The following is a 15,383-nucleotide window of genomic DNA, read 5'->3' on the forward strand; positions in this document are numbered from 1 at the left end:
TGTATTTGTTTTTCTTCAGGTGCCTGAAGACAAACATATATACACACACACAAACGCACACACGCACACACACACAATGTGCATCTATATATGTGTGTACACACATATATACACATATCTCTTATCTATATATATGTCTCTCTATATATCTATAAACATATATCTATAGATACATAGAGAGAGATTTTATTTATTTTTTCTTTTTTTTTTTTTTTGAGACGGAGTCTTGCTCTTGTCACCCAAGCTGGAGTGTAATGGCACAATCTCAGTTCATTGCAATCTCTGCCTCCAGGGTTCAAATGATTCTCCTGCCTCAGCCTCCTGAGCGGCTGGGATTACAGGCACCCACCATCTCAGCCCAGCTAATTTTTGTATTTTTAGTAGAGATGGGGTTCACCATGTTGGCCAGGCTGGTCTCGAACTCCTGACCTCAAGCGATCCACCCACCTCGGCCTCCCAACGTGCTGGGATTACAGGTGTGAGCCACCATGCCTGGCCAAGATTTCTAATTCTAAGAGAAATTAACACCTGATAGATATTTCCTTGTAACTAAACCAGGCATATTCTGATTATATAACTAAGTTATTTATTTTCAGTGGAAGATACAGATGTTGATACAATAATAGCGGCAGTCTACAGTAAGGTGGGCTTTGTAAATTTCTATGTTGAATCATGGCATGGTGACTTGGCTTATGTCAAATAGCCAAAAAATATAAATTAAAGTATAACTAAGATTGTCAATTACACATATTTAGTAATGGAATGAATGAAGTTATAAATAAATAGTAAAGGGCAGGAATTAATAATCTGTATGTATAAATAATAGTAGCAACTTAATATTGTATAATAAACTTCGATTTTCTAGGTATAGTTTTTTGATGCAGTAATGTTCATTTTATCCTTTGAATAAGCATAGAATTGAAGAACCCAAAATAAAATAGAATAGATATAACACTAAAACTATTCTTAAATATGATTTTAGTTCCAATGTTCTTTGTGTAATTACCTACAGTTTTCTTTAATGTTTTGCTGCTACTACATTATCCTTAATTATTTGAAATCTTACATTGGAAGCAGTTAAACCACATTCCTTCAAAGAGCCCTTAGTTTGAGCCTTTAGTAAGTTTTGCTAGTATAATTTGGTTTTAAAATCAGCAGGATTGCATAGGGAATTTCCATAACATATTGATGATCTGCAACTATAGGTTAATGTACTAGGATGGCTTCTCTTATGAACTTTATGAAAATATATCCTCAGATTCCCTCAAAGGTCAGTGACAGAAATCCTCATTGTTTCTATGGCAACACAGCAAGAGATGGTGCCTTGGAAATGTGCTGCATTTTAATTAGGTTCCTCTAGGGCTTCCTAACTGCCTTTTGCAGGTAAACTAAATACCAGGTTGCCTTTTATCTTGCAATGAAATGAAAGCTAATGCATGTCTGTAAATGTCAAAGTTAAGCTGTGTTCCAATAAAGTTGAATCTAAACAAATATAGTAGCAAGTCATGCTTTTATCTTAGAAAAGAATACAATACTCTTTACCTAGAATAGTCAGGGATGCTGCTTAATGAGATAGGTTAGAGTAATAGAGAATATCCTGAACTCTAAAACTATTAATAGACTATGGAACTTCGACTCCTATTTATGCCACTTACTACTTAATATTAGTGTCTTTGTTTCCTTATACATAAATATGCAAATGATAAAAATAGTGCCTCATGGCATTGTTGCATGCATTAAGTGAGTTAATATAAGTGGAACACTTAGGACTGCCTGGCTGATAGTAAGCGATCAATGAGTCAATGATGCTATTTATTAGTAGTAGTACTAGTACAGCACACTGTATTTTTAAAGGTAAAAAAGAAATAACAGATTTTTTAAATGTTCAGATACATTCACATGTCTTCTTTTAATATAAAATAGCAATCAAGATCAAGATAGTGGTAGAGATATTTTGGAGACATAAGGCAGAGGCTATTTACTAATAGCTAGGGGAGCATTTTACTAGTTTACTGACCAATGTTACTATACTTATGTGTACTTTGCAGAATATCACCTAGCACCAAAAAGAAACTAAGAAAGTGTAACTTACTGAGAGGTGAATATGCACCAACTCCATAAACACTATGTTTATGGAACACATCTAACTTTAGACTTAGTTATACTCATCAACTTATGTATCTTCTCATCCAAGTGGGATGTGTTTAATATTTACCATATATTCATAAATTCACTGAGTATTGTTCTGGTAACTAGAAAAAAAAAGGACAAGCATATATAAGTAAAACTCAGTGATCTAAAACAGAGTATTATCAACTACAAAAGAAAAAAATAACCACTTGAATCTCCACTGATTTCTCAAATCTCATTTATTTCCCATTATCTTCCCTCACACCTCTTGCATTTATTTAGTTAAAGTTCTTTTTGATCCAAAAGGAAGCAATGTTTACTGCGCAATTTCTACCTTATGCCAGAAACAACAAATATACCAGCAATTACAGTATTTCCAAGAAAAGTATTGTTTGTTTTCTCTTCATATCTTTGGTGAGTCCCTTGGAATTAGGATCAAAAAAGAGCGCATGAGCTGGTGAGATGTTTGCTATTGTCCTCTGTCAGATTTTCCTGTGCAGCAGCATGGAAAGTAGGTCAGTAGGACAGTGCATACTTGTCCTTTTGCCTTCTGGACACTGCGACAACCTAGGAATTGAGAGTAGCAGAAAATTATTGTTCAATACTATGTTTCCTAACAAAATCAACTCTTGTAAAAAAAAAAAAAAAAAGACTAAATATGGACAGATGAGCCTCTATAACGTACTACTAGAACATACTATGTGTTGCGTAAGGCCTCATCCAAATCTCTATGGAAATGGTCAAAGCAAGTTTGAGAGGCTGCCAAACATTAGTAATGTGGCAGCACTGACTCCTGCTGTTGAAGATGGAGTGTCCACGTTGAATGATGAGAAATCTGGCAAGTCTTTTTGGCAAACTTCCTTGGAAATCCATCTTGGGCATCCTTAGCTGTTTGTGCCATCCTTTAGCTAGGTTAGGCCATTTGTCTTAGATCAATGGGCAAAAGGGTAACAGCTGAGAAAAAGACCTTTCCTACAATTTTCTTGATCTCATCTAAAGCAAAAGAAGACATATCTCTGAAGGAACTGTAAATTATGTATTGTCAATAACTGATTCTGAGCTCTGATTATCACAGCAATGTTTGGAATGTGAACACTGGTGGATACTTGGTGTCATTCTAAGAAGGAATCCAACACAATCCAAAGTTATGTTTAAGAACAGCTCTGTAAATCAATATTGTGGAGTTTCAGTGACTGTGTTTTCACTGCCCATGGTGAGAATAGACATTCAAATGCTACACTCTGTTGATTTTTGATGATCAGACCTACTTCCAGGCTGTTAGGTATAGGTTTTAGTCATGATTTTCTTGCCAATTATTTCTGAACATGCTAGAAACAGTTCATTTGAAGTAATTCTTTCTGGAATAACAATGATTTCCAAATTATAGTCCCCTTTTATAGATGAGAACTCATATTGACAGTCTGTAATTGACTTGAATTTCTTTTTTTTGAGCAGTATCTTTTCTGACAAACCATTCCATCCAGCTGCCACATACACCCAGCAGCAGTTCAGGAAAGACTGATCTGTAGTCATCATGTGTAATTATGGAATGTGTTCAATATGAAAATGCTGATAGCTAATCTTAAACACTTGATATCTGTATCTTTCTGACTTCTGAATGCATTTTTTATTTGTATTCCACTTACCCACAAAAAACTCAGATCTGGCTTAAAATAAACATGCAAACCACAAAACAAACAAACAAAAAATTGCACTGTACTATGAAATAAAGCTAAATTTTTTGTAAGTGAGAAATCATTTACATGTATAATGGGGAAATGAGACTACTGAGAATACGGTACAGAATAATGTAGTTATATCCTACTCTTAGATCTAAGTTTCTTAGTAGCCAAATCTATAAGAGCAACACAAAGATCACATAGTTTTCAATGTCTGTAGAAAGAACCCATTTTGTTACTGTTATTGTTTGTGATCATTATTATTATTATGCATTTATTTTTTCCTATTTTAATATTAAATAGCAGCTTACTACCGACCAGCTCTTTTAAAAACATGACAGTCAAATGGCAGCCTTCCAAATCGTAATTCCCTGTAGTCAAAGACGTATTCACAACTGGTATCTTTTCCGAGGAAGAAATAGTGGCAGTCCCATGACATCCTCGTGATGGAGTACTGAATAAACTACGGTGTTTTCCCTTTTAGTGCAGGCCCTGCACAGGATGGGCAGAATAGACAGGTACAGTTTGTCAGTTCTTCTGTGTTTCTAGAAGCATCTAACCAAAGTTCCAAGCTCTGCCTACCCAGTGACAGAATTAAAATCATTTCTTTTCTTTAGGAGAAAGGCCCAGTGGAATAATCTGTACAAACGGTGAAGGCATCCCACAATATTCACGTATAGAAGACTCAGGTGCTTGTAGTACAAGACATGTTAGGAGAAAAGACCTTTAGAAATTTACTCATCTATGGGAAGAAGGAAATGCTGGGAAGAAGTCCAGGTATAGACAACAACAGGGAGACCATGCAACAAATGACAGTATGCTAAAGGTCTAGCAAGAAGGAGCTAGAAGCATGCAGGAGAAGCAGCACTGAGAATAGGGAAACAAGTGCTATTCACCCAGGCAGGGTTAGGGAAGTCTGACAGCAAACAGCACCACCCCTACCCAAGTCAGGGGTTTAGTAGCGAGATTCTGGAATCTTCTGTGAATTGGCAAGACTAAAATTAGATTATAGGCCAAAAGACTAGCATCCTAAAGAGATTAACAATAAGCTCTACTTAAAATACCTTATCACCATATCAACTAGCCCAAAATTTCAGCCTTGACTCACAGGCATTTGGCAAAAGAATAAGCAACACTCTTACCATGCTTTGAGACTTTGAGAAATTTTACATTTTTAGGAAAGGTTGGTGTTGCTGTTGAGAATTCTGTTTAGAACCAAATGTTTCCATACATATCTGAGGCCAAGGTGAAGCAGAAATATGAAAAATGCTATTTTGCCAGATACTTGGGCCTTGCATTCTCTAAACTACTTCGCACATTTCAGTTCACTCTCTGTTTTGTTTTCTTTCAGGGAAAAATCAAAGCACTCAAACATACAAATTCCAGGAAGTAAATTGATTGGCACTGTGCATTCTGAAAATCCTCAAAGCATACATTTGAAAAAGTTTAGGTTTCTAGGTGGAATCGTGACCGTATTTCTGTTGCCTGTGGCTACCTAATTAATTTTCTTCTTGGTGGATGTGTTCATACTGTTCAGTTTAGACAGGAGTTGTGAGTGAGATTGCCATAGGGAGATTCCCCAAGTGACAGCAAAGAGAGTACAGTTCAAAACAGCCTGGACTGTTAAAAGGTACAAAAAAAAATTAGAGTGAGACCAAATCAGGATTTAGGATCTAACAGAGATGTAGGAAGAAAAATCAGTCTGAGCAGTTCTATTTATCAGGGTCTAGCAAACCATTAGTGCTGACAGCTCTCCCAGAAGACACATCTCCTCCTTTTGTCCCCATCAGCCCTTTCCAGTGATACAGAAGCCCTGCCCCAGTGGAACCCCGAAGCTGCAGGTTGTCTGATGATCAAAGAGTCATGTAACTTTATAGCTGTCCAATGTCTTTATTTTATAAATAAGCGAACACCCAAAATTACATGGCGCCTTGCCATTTTGGATAGAATCAAAACAAACCTTTGACCAATAATTCTTTACTGCTACGAAAACTATTACTGGTGAATTCCATCCTAAACCTATAGATACATTCCAGAATATATCTATAAAAGGAACACAAAATATTAACACTAAACCCCAGCATACACTGGAAGCATAATAATGCTCTCATTTAAATGTGGGCAGTTTTCTTATATAACAAATTTAGGATTCACTAATTCCTGCTGCTTTGAGCCACTATATTACCCCTGCACCTTCCTTATTGCTGTGGGAAACAAGGTACTTTTTAAGTAATCTAAGAAAAGTACAATAAAAAATATATATATAAATGTCTAAGAAAACAAACACAAAATTCCGTATCTAAATATTTAGCACAAAAAATAAGAACTTAATATTTAAGTTAAGAACCACCAGTACACCTATACAAATGTAACTTCATCAAGTTCTTTTCTGATTACATTTTTGAGCCCTTACAGTACAATGGCTAGTAGAATCTTGGTCAGAGTAAATATCTGCATGAATGTGCAAACATCATTATTAGATGTTATTCTTAAACACAAAATTTGTTATACTAGATATATTAAGATTGAGATGAAAAGAAACCCATTTGTACATTCACTAAATTTTTTTAATGGCTAAAAATTATTATATCATTCAGGTATACAATTAATTTCTTACAAGTATAGAATAGATGACCTTTCAAGTGACTACTATCAAGTACCATGACATTTACTTTCGAAATGTTATTTCTCTATTCTTTAAACCATGGCCAAGTTGTCTTGATCCCTTAAATAAAGAGACTGTAGGTCACTAGAGAAAAAGAAAAAAGAGGTGAGTGCTAATCGTTAGAAAAAAAAAAAAAAAAACCTCAGTCATCTCAGGACACCATCAGCTTAAAAGAAGACAGCACTTTTTTGGGAGTATGTTTGACATTTTCCACATATTTCAAGAAGGTCTTACTGATCTAAAATTGTAGCAGATGGAGAAGCAGCAGGTGTGAACTCAGCAACTATACAAGAGACAAGATTCCAAACTAGGCCAACCACTTAAGGTCTTTCACATTTGAGGTGAGGGAATGGATTCACTTTAGAAAAGATATAAATGTGTGTGTGTGTGTGTGTGTGTGTGTGTGTGTGTGTGTGTGTGTATAAAATGCATTAAAAGCTATGTTAATATATTTCTATAAGACATGCCATGGATCTAGAGCCTAGGAGATGGATGATAGCAAAATAAAACAGAGGAAAGAGTTCTACACCAAAGTTAAAAGAAGAAACCTAATTCTGTTTACTGTCCAAACTAATTCAAGTTGCTGTGCTGTTTTTAAAATTTATTTTCATTTTTATTTTTTTTTAATTATACTTTAAGTTCTAGGGTACATGTGCACAACGTGCAGGTTTGTTACATATGTATACCTGTGCCATGTTGGTGTGCTGCACCCGTTAACTCGTCATTTACATTAGGTATATCTCCTAATGCTATCCCTCCCCCATACCCCCACTCCACGACAGGCCCCGGTGTGTGATATTCCATGCCCTGTGTCCAAGTGTTCTCATTGTTTAGTTCCCACCTATAAAGTTTACTGTGCTTTTAACCTCAGGAATATGCTTCTCTAAAGGCAAATTCTTACTTATTTTAACAACCTCTCCTCAGATACTTGCTCTGCCAGTTATTTCAAAATTATTAAAAAATAAAAACATAGCTATTTTCTCAATCAGAATCTCTGGGTTCAAGTTTTAGCTCTACAATATTCTAGCTACGTGACCCTAGGAAATATATTAGCCTCTGAAAATTAGATATAAATTGGAAATTAAAACATTCACTCTGCTTTGTTTTAAAAATTAAACGAGATCTACTATGAGTATATTAACTCTTAATAATACCTAATATTCTTTGTTTCCATTTTCTCATCTTCACTGATGTAAGAAAAGTCAAAATCTTAACAGCAAGATGTAATAGAATTAAAATGATATTAATATTTTTTTAAAAATATTCGGGTCAAATAAGTATATCTGTTTGGGTTTTTAATGTAATAATTCCTTATATTACTATGGTGACTATTATAAAAAAGAGGAGGCCAGGCACAGTGGCTCACTCCTGTAATTCCAGCACTTTGGGAGGCCAAGGGGGGTGGACCATTAGCTCAGGAATTCGAGACCAGCCTGACCAACATGGTGAAACCCCGTCTCTGCTAAAAGTACAAAAATTAGCTGGGCGTGGTGGTGCATGCCTGTAATCCCAGCTACTCAGGAGGCTGAGGCAGGAGAATCACTTGAACCCCAGAGGCGGGGGTTGCAGTGAGCTGAGATCATGCCACGGTATTCCAGCCTGGGCAACAGAGTGAGACTCTGTCTCAAAAAATAAAGAAGAAAAAATTTTCAAAAACACTTTGAGCAGTAAGATCTTAATGCAAAAGAAATCAAATGAAAAACGTTTGAAATAAAGTTTCAATTTTTATTACCAATGCAGAAATATCTTTCTGTACATTATCTTGGAGAGAATTTGGTAATTTCCAAAAAGGCTTTTGATTCAGTTAGGACATAGACACAGAGATTTAAATCAAATTGCAAAGCAACATCTATTTATATATTTACACCATCCTAACTTACATGGAAGAAAAAGGAAAGTAATAGAAAAGCTAAAAGTACTACATTCCTATACATATGTTTGAAATAGACTGTACACAAACTAAATATAATCTGCATTTCTTTTGGCTACAACAGAGCACTAAGAAATGTTTTACAGACTGTTAAACTGACTCAATATTATACTTTTAAATATCAGTGATATAAACAGAATAAGGACATTCTAATATATCTTGGAACTTCATCCACTAAAGAAATGCATTTAAGATTTTGTGTTCTAAATACTCTATTTTAGAATACAAACAAGCAGGGTAAAGCAACCTTGGCTTCCTCGTTCTTGGTTATTTGATAATATCTGTAACTTTTCACTTACAGTGTGATTCAAAAGGACCATGACAAACGTGAGAGGCACATTCACATTAAATAATGGGCAGTTGCAAAACTTTGCAAAATTTAAGTTGTCAACAGCTAAATATACCTTATGATAACAGTCCCTAAAAGGAAGCTAAATTTGTAAGCGAACCAAAAGGTTCAAGTTTTCTCAAAATAGAGCCAATGGTGGATTTTAAGTATCCTTAAATAAGATGTAACTTCTTGCATTTTATATAAAATTTAATGTCCATATGTCTATATAGCTTTTTCTAACTAAAAACATTTATATTCTTCATCCACTTCTAAAGTGGATGTAACCCAGAATAGGTTAAGAAGCTATATAAAGAAGAATAATATTGTATAATTACTAGAATCATCTCAGAATAACTGACTGAAACCTTATTTTCACAAAATATATTACATAAAATACCAGTTCCTGGGGAGTTAAACAGATACATAAAAAATTTGATGAATAAATGAAACTTCTATACTGCAGGATTTTTCAGAGCTATTAACATTTTAATGAGCATTGTTTGTCTCCAAGAGTGTGATACAATAAGCAGTTTCACCAACTCGCCTACCCAAGGAATCTTTCTTAGCTCACAGTGTTGCCTGGCTGTGAGAGTCCAAGGAAACCGCTTGGAGAAACGGTGATTTAAGACTGCACTTTATGACCAAACATTGAGTGATAGATAATCGAGTAAAGATTTTATAATTAAATTCAAACTAACCAATTTTTAATGAGTAAAATAGCAACTGTGCCTTTGGAACCATGCTGTTCTCCATTAAGCAATAACCATAATCGCACCACTAAGTAAATTGACCAGCAGGTACCAAATGGATAAATACTTCTCCACATATTCTTAATCGCTTGGGCAAATTACCTTTAAAGAATACTTTGTCTAGCTTTGTTGTGCCAAAGATCCTTATTATTTCATCCCTAGCTAGTTAGCTAGTACACATAAAAAATAAAACTAAGAACAGCAAAAATGGGGTGGAAAGGATAAAAGATAACGTTTCAACTGCAAATTCCAGGAATTGCAGTCATTGATAAAATTGTGTAAAATGGGACAAGTATAGCCAAGAGCTGTATTTTAGCTTCAGGATTACCAGAATTTGAAGTTTAATGCAGTGTTAACCTATATTAAAACAACCAAAACCAAAAAGAAAGAAATGATTAGCAGAGAATCAAACATGCTGCTGTTAGTTAAACTTGAGTAATAGTGAATTTTCATTGTCATATTGCCTAAGACTTAAATACTCTTTGTAACTGCTTCCAGTGTGATTTTAAAAACCTGTAGGTCTGACGTTCTTTATAAAATGGGAAACACATTTTATTTCAACTAAAATCACAGCTGTAACCTAAAGAGAGAAAATGAGATTGCAAGTCGTCCTTTTCCTTCCTCTCTACTTTATCAGCTGTTCAGTTATATCCACCGACTCCATTTAAGCTGACAACTGGTATTTTTCTTTCATTCTCTCTACTCCCACTAATATTATTTTAGCTTTTGAGTTCTCTCCTAACATCACCATCTTGTTTTTGCCTACATCTGTTCTTCATTAGCCTCCCAGAGAGGTAGGTTTTCATTCAACTTTATGGAGTATCCATGATAAGCCTGAGACTGAATATTATGTGTTTCTTGTTCCAAGATCCAAGGAAACTGACAATCTTGCAAGGGAGCAAAGGACAAAAACACCTGCTACTTTATCCTAGAATAAGACAAATTTTTCAATATATGGCTTTCGTTACAGTAAATGAGATATGGTACCACTAACTTAATTCTTCACTTGTAAAATGCTATTTTGACATGGCCTAAGTGTCGCTATGGAAGCTGATATTACTCCTCAGTTGTAAAAGGGCAAGAGATTGTACATTTAAGAAAAAATTATGAACATTTTGGAGAAACTATATTGTTAAAAAGCTCTGTTTTAGACGTGTAACAATATTTAAAATGCTGAGCTGATATTTACAATATTTTGTTCTTTAGCAACTATCTTTTTACATTGCTAGAGCACTGAATTATTGAACATTAATGTGGTACACTGAGCAGTAGAAATGAGCTTTCTAGGAATATAGTTGCCTAAAATATAATACTCGAATGTATTTAAAACTAAGTTCATTATATTTTGACAGAATACCTTCTGTATATTTAGATTAAGGACATATTCTCTCAACAATATTATTTTGGTAAACTGTAATATTAAATCAGACATTTTCGGAATGGATACTAGAAATTTTGAATGGATACTTGAAATTTTGTGTCATTATGGTTAATGCAAACATTTTAATCTGACTGCAAATTTTCAGAGAAAAATATTTGTTCTACACTTGTTGGTAGGCAGGAGAAATGTAAATAGATATTAATGTTTACAATGTGAAAATATATATGCTTAAGGCATACATAAGGTATTAGTTGACAAAAGTAGACTTAAAGTATTAGTTAAGTTTCATTTTATTGTGGTAACAGACACCAACTGGAGCTAGATTAAACAAATAAATATACTTTTTAGGAAGATGCTGTCACATCTCACAGTTTCCAGAAAAGGAGAACTCTTGACAACTAGAAACTAACCCAAGAGTTATTCTACAACTCAAAAGAATGTGATCGTTTATCAAATTAAATTTCAATGACTATCAAAGTTGATGAATGTATCTTTCAGATTTCATTTCACTGGTATCCATTATGAGTCATAATCAATTCAATTTTATTAGAAAATATATGCGTGTGTGTATGTAAACAAGATAACCTTGACATGTAATGAATATGGTTGATGCTAGTAATGTTTACACAGTTGATTTAAAATTAACCTAGAGCTCTTAATGGAGCTTATTTTATAATATGTGGAGAAGCTTCTCTCAAGAATGTTAGTGTCAGGCCGGGCGCGGTGGCTCAAGCCTGTAATCCCAGCACTTTGGGAGGCCGAGACGGGCGGATCACAAGGTCAGGAGATCGAGACCATCCTGGCTAACATGGTGAAACCCCGTCTCTACTAAAAATACAAAAAACTAGCCGGGCGAGGTGGCGGGTGCCTGTAGTCCCAGCTACTTGGGAGGCTGAGGCAGGGGAATGGCGTAAACCCGGGAGGCGGAGCTTGCAGTGAGCTGAGATCCGGCCACTGCACTCCAGCCTGGGCGACAGAACGAGACTCTGTCTCAAAAAAAAAAAAAAAAAAAAAAGAATGTTAGTGTCTATTTCCAATAAGCTTGAACAGAAGAGGTGCAGCCTGGAGCCATCCAGATTAGACCCCCAACACAACAGATTGGCCTGAACAAGTCAGTTTTAGATCAGTTCTAATGACTATCAAAGTTGATGGTTACATCTTTCAGATTTCATATTTGTTGCAGGTTATCCTCCTACTGGGCAATAAAACTAAAAGGCATGCTCAGTCTTCCACGGAAGTACACAGAGAGGAGCGTTACAAAATGTATTCAATTTTATCGTTATAAGGATGCACTTTGATTTTTAAAAAATCTCAGCTCAATTGCTTAATTTTTTTTTTCACTCCATGCATTTGCAAAATCTGGGATGTAAATGTAATCATGTAGCTTGACTGAATTTTATAGAAAATGGACAACTTAATTGTATGAATAAAAGAAGAAAATAACCTTTCTACACACTGATGCATTTATTTAAAATATATGGGTTCGATGTCTTTTTAGAAATAAGCTAGGGTTTCCTTCTGCACATTAGTAGGTATTAGAGTTTGTTTGTTTGTTTGTTTGTTTGTTTGAGATGGAACTTCGCTCTTGTTGCCCAGGATGGAGTGCAATGGCACGGCCTTGGCTCACTGCAACCTCTGCCTCCTGGGTCCAAGAAATTCTCCTCTCTCAGGCTCCCAAGTAACTGGGATTACAGGCGCCCGCCACTATGCCCAGCTAATTTTTGTATTTCTAGTAGAGACAGGGTTTCACCATGTTGGCCAGGCTGGTCTTGAACTCCTTACCTCAGACGATCCACCCACTTTGTCCTCCTAAAGTGCTGGAATTACAGACGTGAGCCACCGTGCCTGGCCGGTATTAGAGTTTTTTTTTTTTTTTTTAACTGTTATTGGATTAAAGGATTTTACTCTGTTACTAACTGCACTTGATGAAGTTAATAAATAAGTTATTTGACTTGCTTTCCAGGAATGTTGGTAATCATGTGTCAGCCGTATTTGCTTTTAATATTTAGAACTTACCAAGAAATTCAGTGACAATACAAGTGGCACATAAGTGAGCAAAGAACAAAGAAGACACTGAGTCCTTCAGATTATTACTTAATATGTTTTTGATTTTTAAATAATAGCAAAAACCCATAGTTACTCTTCTGCTCATCCTATAGTGGCATAATAAGGTGATCAGTAGAAATTGGGGGTGACTCTTTATGATTACTGTTAACTGAGGAAAGATCTGACTTCAGTGGCTCTTGTGAAAGACCTCTGTGGTCAAAAATAGCTAAATTTGTCCCCTCCCCCCTCTGATAATAAGCAAGCACTTAACTCTTTTAATGAATTCCCTTTGTTGCATCTTGGTAATGGAGAATGGAGAACAGGAAATTGCAAGATGAAGAGACAGGCTCTCATTGTGGGAGCAGCTGACTGCTGAGCTGTGGCAACATCAGTGGGGCTCAAGCAAGAACAGAGATGACAGAAAATACAATAGAATCCTTTTACATTCAGAGGAGCTCTTAGATTAAGGGCCAGATACCAGCAGTGCATGGAAGACAGGAAGTAAGCACGGATGTCTGAGAGATGAAAGCCTTGCTATTTTGTATACAGCCAAATGGCATGTGTGGAAACACCAGGGAGTTCCACAAAACTCCATTTTCCTCATCCTTTCTTTCTTTGGGAGAAGGAAAACATACTTGGAGCCCTTGACCCTCACCCTCAAGGATGTAAACAAGTTAGAATAACACTCCCTCTGTGATAGCATGCCATGCTGCCTTGAGAGGAATTGCACTGGGAAAGAAAGGTAGAGGTTTCTGTGAGTAGAGATAAGGGAGGCTGTGAAAACTGATTCCATTATGTTCCACTGGTTAAAGCAGCATTCCTGGAATTTCACTGGTATCCATTATGAGTCCTAATCAATTCAATTTTATTAGAAAATATATGCATGTGTGTGTATGTAAACATGATAACTTTGCCATGTGATGAATACTGTTGATGCTAGTAATGTTTACACAGTTGATTTAAAATTAACCTAGAGCTCTCACTGTAGCTTTTTTTATAATATGTGGAGAGGTTTCTGCCAAGAATGCTAATGTCTACTTCCAACAAGCTTAAACAGAAGGGGTGCAGCCTGGAGCCATCTAGATTAGTCCCCCAACACATCAGATTGGCCTGACCAAGTCAGTTTTAGATCAATAATAATTGTTAGCTTACTTGTGATATATTTCTTATTGTGAATCAAATTCATCCCAGTGGACAGAACCTAATTCCAATGTCAGCCCTTAAAATTAGCCTCATTCTATTTACACTATATTACAAGCAACCAATTATTGCATTTAGTGAAAGTCATCACACGGGCCATAAAAGAAATCTAATATTTATATGTTCAATAAATAGAGTAATTACATTGTGTTAGACACTAAACTAAGTACTTGCAACTCATTTTAAATATTGCTTGGTGAAGAAAAAAGGTATCAAACAAGAAGATAGAAATGAAGTTTGATGCCAGTGATGGTTATTAGCTTTCTTATTTGAAATGGAACAAAACACCAGAAAATGGAACTGCACAGGCTAGTACAACGTATCAGGCTTTTGAGAGGTTCAGTGCAAGTACTAATTATAAAGACAATGGAATCAGATGGCTCTTGCTGAGCATAACTGATGCATTGGAGAAAGACACCAAAAGGTTGAGGGTAATTAATCACAGCTCAAAAGCAAAATGTGAAAGTCAGAGGTCTTCGTTGGCAGCATATAAAATAACTGTTATCTTTTACAGCTTTAGACAGACAGAAAAAAACAGAGGATCAGGGCCAGTAGCAGAGCACCAGAAAAGGCTAAAGTCTCAACTGCATCAAGCCAAGGCTCTTGTTGAAAAGGGATGAGACTCTGAGAAGTGTGAGGATTCCATTTGGCTAGAAAATGTTGAAGCCCCAGATCCTCTCGAATTCTCTGGGTTTACAGGAAGGTCCAACTCCTTCCAGCTATATACTATCACTTTCCTCCTGGTTGAAGACAATGCAGCAGTCTCTAGCTTGCAACCCCACCTAAGAATCTAGCCACACCTCCTTTCCTAACCAGCAGACCAACAAGTAGCATCAAACCACAACATTAACTGGCTGGTGAAGTACTGAGACAGAAAGGAGGAAATGGAATAAATGAACTATATCCCAAAGAAGCTCCATGATCCAGGCAACATGTACCAGTAGCAACCAGAAAATGATGTATGGGACTAGATCCTGCAGGTCCTGGATTAAAAGACTGGAGGATGGATGGAACAAAAGTCTGAATAATGAGGAGTTTATTGACATAGTAGTATTCTCCCATAATAGCAGGTCTAATTACCTGGCAAGGACTCCAAGAGATTGTGCTAATATGCTGGTTGGATTGCACTTCAAGGTTTTTGGGGACAGCAGTGGCCCATAGTAATTGAAATATAAATGGAGCAACTGCAATGGCAGAAAATGGGAAAAGGCGTGCTACAGTGAATATTAATGTAAGCTTAGAAAATCTGCCATCTGATCACATTCCACGGGT

General features: G+C 35.9%; 1 long non-coding RNA gene across 1 annotated transcript in view; it reads right to left on the reverse strand.

Annotated features, from left to right (window-relative positions):
* Positions 1–2,351: 2,351 nt before the first annotated feature.
* LOC126954732 (uncharacterized) overlaps positions 2,352–15,383 on the reverse strand; it is a 38,806-nt gene continuing 25,774 nt past the window's right edge. The window contains exon 3 of the long non-coding RNA XR_007725709.1: positions 2,352–2,697. This is a non-coding gene — a long non-coding RNA (uncharacterized LOC126954732). The remainder of the gene's footprint in view (positions 2,698–15,383) is intronic.

Source organism: Macaca thibetana, chromosome 5, assembly GCF_024542745.1.
Source record: "Macaca thibetana thibetana isolate TM-01 chromosome 5, ASM2454274v1, whole genome shotgun sequence".
In the NCBI taxonomy this organism is placed as follows: domain Eukaryota; kingdom Metazoa; phylum Chordata; class Mammalia; order Primates; family Cercopithecidae; genus Macaca; species Macaca thibetana.